At 40.3% G+C, this 9,651-nt stretch overlaps 1 protein-coding gene across 2 annotated transcripts in view; it reads right to left on the reverse strand.

Moving 5' to 3' along the window:
- Nucleotides 1-9,651, reverse strand: part of FAM214A (family with sequence similarity 214 member A) — a 47,412-nt gene that overhangs the window by 25,422 nt on the left and 12,339 nt on the right. The window lies entirely within an intron of this gene.

Consider the following 9,651-nt stretch of genomic DNA (forward strand, 5'->3'; position numbering starts at 1 on the left):
AAACACAATACAATTCAGGACAACAGACATCAGCTTCCTCTTTAATTTGTTTAACAATCCAGATTGACAAAGGTTTAACTATTTGCAGACTTTGGCGATATTTTATACAGAGATTGGTTTAAAGATGGAAAGCAGTAAATTGTGATAATAAATCACTCTCAAATGTCACTGGAAAACAACACAGGACGGTTTAAAAATCCTACAGTAGGTATTTCGATGCTTACAAGAGCACTCTCTATTTAAAGCATGACATGCTTGCATCTCGTGCTGACTGGATTTTTGCTAAGGCGTTACTCAGTTTATCCCTCTGTGGTTTATTGTCGTCACAATATACTCAAGTATCTTTGGGAACAGTATTCACAGTGATGTAGGGTTACACTTGCCAAAAAATTATGGTTTTTAAAGTTTCCCCCCCCTAACGCTAAACATGAATCTCTTTGGGGTATTTCGTGCTTTGCCTCATCACCTTAAATATTTATTGTACTTAGAAGCCTTGACAATATACTTTAAAATGTTCTTGTGCTTATTTTCCTGTTAACAGCGATAAAATAACACTTCTTTCCTGAGGAGGGATGTAAAGTAGCCTTCAGCTCTCAGAAAGATTTTGAGTGAATGATTTGAAAGAGTCATTAAGGGCCTGAAGAAAACTGTACTGGGAGCACACAAAACTCTTGCTGGGGGAGGCCAGCTACGCTCTGCGTGAATACAGGTTCCACTTTGGTTTATAATCACCATGTACAAACTGGTATTCTTCTTCCATAAGATTGCTGCAACAAAAAAAAAAAAGTTACATCATGTGCCATTTGCTTCAGACTGTAGTCAGATTTCTTGAAAACAAACCGCAGCGAATTTGAAAAGGGCAGTGTGAAAGCACTGACTCATTTTTGGGTGGAATCGACAGGGATGCTACAGCTGCTGGAGTCAGGGAAACCCCCTGAAGAAAGTACCGTGCATCGTACATTATGGAAACCCTTCACTAAGCGCTCGGCCTTCGACACACCATCATGTCAAGTCAACTGAAGTTTTATAAGTACTAAAGCACCCAGCCCTCCACAGAGTCTGAAAACTCTCAACCACCAGTAGCCAAACACTCTCATCTTCACACTATGACCAGGTGCCAACAAGCCCAACTGATTGTTTTTGACAGCCATGACCTTCAGAATCTGAAGCCGGGAACTGTAACAAGCTAATTTAAACTTGCACACATCAGACATCCCTGGTAATTCCTCCCTGCTTCCAATCTCTTGAAAAGTAGATTTTTTTTTTTATTTTTTTTTTCAACGTACAGGAAGATACAAGACTACTGAGGAACGCCCCGTATGTTGAAAATCTCCTCAAAGCTACCTATCAGAATGCATTTTTAATAGATATTGCAATTTCTCAGTTTTACTGCGGTAACAAAAAACCCCCTAAAATAACTAAGCCAGAGAAGGCTGTGGGATGGGGGTGGGCAGAAGCCTAGATGTTCTGGGAAAAAAAAAAACCCATCTGTCACCTAGTCCACTTTTTGGTGAAAGTAGTCTACTCTATTAAAAGACTATTAAGAAAAAACAACCGAGGCCTCCCACGTACGTGATTAGTATGTCATTTCTTCAGGGGCAAGAATTTTGATCATCATTTGTGTGTCACATTTTCAGAAAGTTTGGGTTTCATTACTAGCATAACAAATTTGGAAAGGGTGCGCGCAAAAAAAAAAAAAAGGTGCTATCAGCAACTCACCAGCACAGCAATACGCCCTGCACCCACTCAAAAAGCAAATCCTCCCCGTCAAGGGCACGCAGCACTCGGTTTCAAATATTCTGTTGTCTTAGAGGAACCTAGAAAAACTGTATTATGAATGAAAAGAAAGCCCTGATAACGCCAGCGCTGTTACCCAGGTCAGCTGATATCCCTGTTTCAGTTAACCCAAGATCCAGACAGGTGAAAGCTAATTTGCTTTATTTTTAAATTCTAGAGAAGATGACATGGGCTGGAGAGTTTTCCATGAGGCTGAAAAGACCTCACGGGCCAGGAATGAAAAAATCTGCAACTGCCTGAGCAGTAATGAACTTTTAGTTCAATCCAAACCATCAGAAGTCATTTTATGTGTCTGCAGCTATTTCATCTGTGCAACTACTGAATAGCTTGATGGATGCAGGTTTAGTTCCTCTTTGTTTTTACCCAATTTGAAGAATCCCCAGGACCTACCTGAGTGACTCTCATCTTGTTACAGTTCAAATTTTAAGATTTTTTAAAAAAAAAAAAAACAAAACACAATCAGACTAATGAAACTCTCTGGAGCATTCAGACTTTGTTTGTGGAAGTTTTCCCTCCACACATACCCACATCCTGGAAAGTATCTTTTTTAAAACCGGGCCCACTCGAACACTGAAATTTCAAACAACATACTTGTTTGCTTAGAAAATTTAGACGTCTGCTTTCCCTCTCCCCTTCATTCAACCATCCTGCCAGGCTTGCACTGCAGCTTTGCAAGCCACCAGAAACATCCAGCCACTGGGCACCTCGTGGAACAAAAGTTTATGACAATCCTAGATGCAAGACACTTATACAAAGTGCCAAAATTAACACTACTAGAGCAAGAATAATAGTGATGTGTTCATTACGTATCTGCTGAAAACAATCCTCCCTTTAAGGGAAAAAGTGAGTTCATGGATGACTGTGCTGTTGCTGGCGCAGAGAGAAGACAGGCATGGCGAGGGCCAGCAGGCAAAAGTCTCCCTGCACAGCGCTGACCTCGAGTCACCCGTCAGCCCTGGCCTCCGCTCCAAGTTTATTGGTTGCACGTGTGTTTCGTAACACCCTGTACTGTGTATTCTTTGAACATACTTTCCAGAGAACCAAAGGGACAGGGCTCACCCCTCCACGACCACTTTTAACCCCATCTCACCAGCAGCAGTGTCCTGCTCCTCAAAATAAACTAGCAGTTTATAGAACATTAAAGGATCCAACCTCTACATTTGCACGCTCTAAAAAAATCAGGTGACCTGTGAGTCAAGAGACAGAGCAATAAATTATTAGGAAAAAAACAAAACACTACACTAAAAATAGTGTCCGTGAGCAGCCTATGAAGAACAACAGTTTTTATCCAGCTCAAGGCCCTCCACAGACTCTTTCATATTCTGGACAAAAACAACTGACATAAGCAAAGACAGATAAACAAATAAAGCCCAGCCTTAGTTCCTCCTTGATAACTTGCAAATATATGTTTAATCAAAAGTACTCAGCAGGGGGGAAAAAAAAAAGCTGAATTTGTGACCAGCAGAAAAGATATTAATGTCCAAAGTAAATATTCAATGAAACTTAAATCAGAAGATGTCAAAAATCACTTTCTTTTAGGGAAAATTGCTCCAAGCTGCCTTCAGCTTCAGAAATGCCAAAAAGTCACTATTTGCTACACATCAACTACTATCATAGTTCAGGCAACATTAAGGATTCATCCACTGGTCAGGTTTAATGGATTTAATAAACTATTGTGAATGCTCAAGTTGAGCATCAGGCAAAAAAGAAAAAAAGCCCCCACAAACGTGGCAGAATCCAAACACCTGACAGCCATACTGGTTTTGTCAACCCTTGCAGTTACCACAAAGATTTTCTGTTAGAAATCAATAATGAAAACAAAGTTCATTACTATCAAGTGACAACAACGCATAACTTTGTTGGAGGAAGAGGATCTTTTAAGAGATAAAAAAGTAAGGGTAGAAGAGTACAGTCAAAAAGATTTTGAGTTTACACTTAGGAATATATGACTACATTGGCTATGACTGTAAACAGCTGGTTTTTGCAATCACTTATCTTCAAGAACTAATAAAAAACATATCTGAGAGATTTTTAGCACAGAACATTTTATTCTTACCATCTGAATTAGCAGCTGATCTTGAGGGGACCAGAATCTGACATAGGAATCCAGACAACAAGCAACCTGCCCTCCTTATCTCCAGAAAAATACGAAAATTGTGTTTACTACACCCTTATTGCTGGGTTGGATCCCTAGGAATAGCATTTAGAGAATCGTTTTCAGTGTAACTTGGTTTCACTCTTGCCTATAGAAAAACACTTCCTGAAATCCTCCTCAGAGATAAATTCTTCACACTCCAAGCTGTGCTGAATCTGGAAACACGCCCTGGCAGCGGGGACCTCTGGGCTAAGCACAGCCCACGTGAACGCCACCCAGCTTCGGCTAGCAGATGGCAGTGCCTTATCTGCCTGCTTGGGGAAGTGCCAGCGGTGCCTGCAGGATTTCTCACGGAATCATCACTGGAAACGAGTGTGAAAGACATAGAAAAGACTATGCCTCACCAACATCCAGCCTCGTGAAGAAGGTGCATCTGGTTGGTGTCTAACAGGAAACCGTATTTTCCTGTTGTCTTTTTTGCCTCTCAAAACATCATCTTTTATAACAAGCAAGTGACTTAAGAAAAAAAAAAAAACAAACATTCAAGATCTTCCACAGCTAACCACCATTCCTGTTGTCTCCCACTCACTATTGCAATAAACTTCCAATTAGTCTCTGACTACTTTAATCACTTGTGCTTCCTCCCCCGTGTTGTCCCACCGTCGGGAAGAACACACGGTATAAAATGACTCTTTCCAGCTTCTCTGTTAGTGATAAAGGCTTGTTAGCCTGTATGCTGGGAGCACAGTTTATCTGCCTCATCAGTATTATCCTTTTGTTTCCTTACAGCCCTCTGTTGGAAGTCATTGATTTCGTGTTTGATACTCGAATAAGGTCTGAGGTGAAGCTGGTCTTTTGTTCCATGCTTGTATAATACCCAGCAAAAGCTGATACTTGAACATGCCTCAATTTGTATCACAGATAATTATTATAATAAATAATAATATTCAGGTAAGAGCTCCAGGAACTTGCCTTCCTTCGCTTTACAAGTAGTACGATGACTGAATTTATATGTACCTGGGAGGTGAAGAACTCAACTCCTTGATCCATTTAGACAATCCAACACAGCAAAATGACACACAATGAGAACACAGTGCCTTGGTGCACATCTACGTGAAGGACTTCATGCTGCATATAAGGTAACTGTTGTAATGTGAGACCCACAGGCATAGATATACCTCGCAAAACCAGCAAGAGCTGAAGAAACTGGGTTAACATCATTGATTTACGATGGGTTGTTTATGCTCTATGAGAAGTGACCTGCATTCAATAAGACACACGGGTCTTCTTCACAGCTTTCCCAGGGGACCAGATCAAAACCTGCCTCAGAAGCATTTCCTTCCAGTAGTTTTCAGCACCATGAAACTCAGTCTATACCAAGTCTCCTTCAGGTGTCCTACCCTAAAAAGAGATATTGAACCTTCCACTTTGAATTTAACTACAGTAGGTACAGGAACCACAGGGTAAGTTCCCTGTAAAAATAAGAAAGATAGCACTTGGGATCCTTCTAGCATCGTGCTTACAGCAGCCAAAGGCAAGCACCTTAGCAAAAAGATCACAGACAAAGCCAGGCTGCAGCATTATTTCTCCAGAATACTCTCCCAGTCTTTAACAACTGAACAAAAGGGGCAGAGAAGGTCCTACCCCACCCAGTGACAAACTGCTTCAACCCTGTCCGTGATCCCCACTACAGACCTCCACTGTCCTACAGTGACGTTCCCCTTCTCCCACCGAGGAGGACAAATGCCTGGCTGCCAGTGTAAATCAGATGAAAGGCCACATCCACCCCACAAGCTACGGGTTCTTCCTTGCTCCTCGACACCATGGTCAGGCCAAACACCCAGAGCTTCCTACCACCTCCTCCTCCCTTTCCCTCTTGCAATGCTACTTGAGTTGCAGTAGGTAATTTTCATGTTAAATTAAATGAAAAAGATTCAGATAGATCTACTCAGATTATAAACTTTTGTATTTAAACTAGTGCTTTAACTGCCAGGCACTTTAAAAGTCTACAGCACTTCAAACATCTTATAGGAAAGATCTTATAAGAACTAAAATACGCAAGGGCTCTAGGCATTCATACCCACATTCTCTTAGTTTATGTTTTTCTCCTCCTCCAGCTGGTCTGCTTTGCCTTTTAGAATTTATTTTGAAGTTGTAAACCCAACAAGTTATCTTCAATTTCATAAACTTTACTAAAACTGGAGAGAAAAGTAGTTAGTTGCCATGGCAGCAGTGAGGAGTCTCTGGGTCAGGATGCAGAGAACTTCTCTTGTTCTGTCTGATCATTTGCATCAGAAGTTCAGCCATCTGTTATTAACTATTTAACAACAGTCTTGCTTGTTAGCGCTGGTGCTTGCTATTTAAGTTTTCAGAATCTATCTCCCCACCTTCAGCCCTTTTGTAAATCTCCTAATTAATGTGGAAATTAATCTGAGGGCTCAGTTTAATCTTTCAGGTAGGATGACCACGATTGCTTAAAACGTGGTCAATATTCTCCTTTCTCACCAAGGAAAAAGCATACACTTAAGCAGACGCCAACCTCTGGAAGCAGCAGCTTTATTGTTAGAGACATCAATTTGAAAAGAATTTCACCAGACAGTAGATGATGTGGCTGAACTGCGAGACAAGCTATATCCATCCCATTTACGTGCACTCCACTATGTTACATTCCCAAGTGCCACAGCATCCCTCCATCTTCTATATCCCACCATCTCAACACTGTAGAAGAAAACAGATTTGTCATTTCAGATTATGAATAGCATAGACTCAACTATGCGTTACTAGCAAGGAAATACTGCCTTTTATCCTCCAAGAGAATCTGAAATATATTAATCTACTAGCTGTATACTTTAAGAAAAAAAACCAAACCTTAGTTCTCACATTTCCAAGCTTAGAATTGGAGTTAAAAAAATCTTGTACCTTATCCTGATTTTGCTATCTTCATTCAAATCTGTATGACCTAAAGCAAAATACTGACTCTTTCTGAATCTAGTCCTAGGAGAGCAGGCCAGTCTTGCTGATCCTCACTCACGCTCTCAGAAGAAAGTGGGAGGCTATACAATGACAAAAGGAGAACAACATGACTGTTTCTTTTACTGTTCCTTAAACTTCTTCACCAAAAAAAGAGAAACTGGTTCTATTAGGAGCAAGTAAGAGGCCCTCAGCAGGAAGTCCTTGTTTCAGTCATTTAACACCTTAAACGCTGCATCACATATGCTAAGAGTTCTCTGTTCAGGTACAGCCAGTAAAGCTCAGATCCTCCAAACCTATACAGTGGAAGAAAAATTTGAGAAGTATTTATTGCAGACGATCAGAAGACTAATGTCCAAATAACAATACAGTATTTTCCAGGTTCTTTCATTCAGATGACAAGCAGACCAGCAGCCTGTTATATGCACAAGCAATCTCAGTGTGGCAAGACCACAGTGCAGACAGCACTGGCTAAGACGCCTTCCTAGGTTCTACAAAGATGAGAGATTTGGTAGATAGAACCACACAAGCATAGGATAGGCCTGATATAGTGTGATGGTTTAGAGACCTGGGCAATATGTATCAAAACAACCACCCAGTTAGTTTCATTACTTCTGGTTCCCATGAGAACAATGCAACTAAACAGTCTAGAAGTGTCTGAAAAGGTTTTCCTTTCAGCACGTTCAGGAAAAGATTCATTAGAGATATTCAGCTTCACATATGAAGGCTCAGTGAACTACATCCAGGGCAGCTTTCTGACTATCAACCCATGTCAGGTCCAGAGACTTGGTTCAGCTCCAAGCAGCTATGTGAACACCGATGGCATACCTAAGCCCAAAATAAATACAGCCACACTGGGGAAGAACTGTTAAGCACATTTCCTACCTACACATGAGGCACCTACTAATGCCGCTGAGCTGCCTCCCCCCTCAACAACTCAAAAATGAGAAACAAACCAAGCAGTGCAAATGCACTGTTAGTAATAAAGCTTTTAAAGAATATTCACAATGAGAAGAGATAGGAACACTCAAGAATTCAAGAATTTTATTTGAATGGACAACACATCAAACATCAGATTTATAGTATGCAGGTTAAGTAGGAGCTGATGCTCTTATAACTTAATTACAACATCATCTCAGTTAGAAATCACACCCACAAGCTGGAAACTTCCACAGCACTGCTGCTAGAACAGAACTAGCTATGAAGGTACTTATAAAAAGCACACAAGAAAAAAAAAAAACACAGGCCTTGTTAGGAAGTGTCCTCAGGTGGGGAATGTAGATTAAAAATCCCATTATTTTATCTGAATTAAAGACAAAAAAAAAAAAGCCCAGAGCAAACTACTCACATGATATCTGACCTTTTCTACTGCAGTTTCTTTCTGTATTCATCTTCTCTTTGTGCTTTCCTACTTCATCTCTCAAAACTTTGATGTTACAAACTGTTCGTTGTCATCTAAGTGGCGGGTAATTTATCTTGTGGAACTTTGTCAGAACATGTTTGACCACCCAAAAATCTTCCTCCTAGCTAGTGAGCTTACCTACAGCTCCAGTAGGTTTGTTTCAGTATTTGCAGCCCAGATTATTTAGAGGGTGGGGTGGAGGGAAACGAGTAAGGCTAGCAGACCAAAGGCAGAGGCTGTACGACTTCATCAGAAATGCAAAGAACGGAGATGGAATTGATGGTGGAGCAGCATGAAGCTCCACAGGTAATTTTTCCAATGCTATTAACCTTCACCTACAAGGCCTGCCCTTAAGCAGTTAAACAGTAACCTGCAACAGTAAAAAAGTTACAAAAGAGACAATATATGCTTCTCATTTTAAAAAATTCTGGGAGAATGGCCAGGCCCATAAAATGGTTTTGAAACTTTATTTGGAAGGATAAATGAGGACATTACAACTCTCAAGCTGTGTAAAAGACGGCTCATTTTAAAATGGACACCAGAGCCCACTATGGAATTTTGAATGCATAAACAAAAGAACGTTTTTGATAGTTTAAGAATTGAGCTGTGTCACACAGCATAATTCAGTTATTTACAAGCATCCAGTTATTAAGCTTTAATACCCTTCTGGTACTCAAAAGAATAAAATGTTACACAGAGTCAAAATTTAAAGGCTTAACAGAATTTCAGCCAAGAATCTATCCTGCCTCCCTCTCTCCTAATATATGGTAATTTTCTACATGGCAAAATGGCAGACATTAACACATTTACAATTTAATATATGCAATTACGAAATTTCACTTTGTCCTCTCAAAAATTCCATACTACTTTATAAAGGAATGCTTCAGTGATTCAAAGCCAGTATTCCCACACAAACCACAAGACTACACTAGTGGAATTGTTCCTCCTCCTGCATCAGGAGGTGAACATCTCGTGTCAGCAGGCTCACTTAAGCTAGAGCTCTGGCACCTTTCAGGGGAATATCAACATGCTTAGACCCAGGATGAGAACTCATTCAAGTACTCGGTCGGAACAACATTTGCATTTTTAGAGAACAAGTTTGCATGAAAAGGAAGGGATAATCCTCACTTCAGCATTGAGTTCGGTATGTTATTTAATTAGCTTTAAACATAGCATATAGTTGAGCAACCAGTAAGCTGGTAATTAAAAATACGTATTTTTAGTTGCCCCCAAAGCTGACACATTTGCATCAGCTTCATTTGCCTCAAGACAAACAAGTAGTGGCAAAGGGCTGATAATGTTTTCATGCATTGTTTCTAGCAGAAATCAAAATACTGTAATAGTTGCCTCCTGCTAGAGGAAAAAGAAGAAAAAAAAAAAAAAAAAA

This window comes from Athene cunicularia, assembly GCF_003259725.1.
Source record: "Athene cunicularia isolate RWA chromosome 10 unlocalized genomic scaffold, athCun1 chr10_part1, whole genome shotgun sequence".
In the NCBI taxonomy this organism is placed as follows: Eukaryota; Metazoa; Chordata; class Aves; order Strigiformes; family Strigidae; genus Athene; species Athene cunicularia.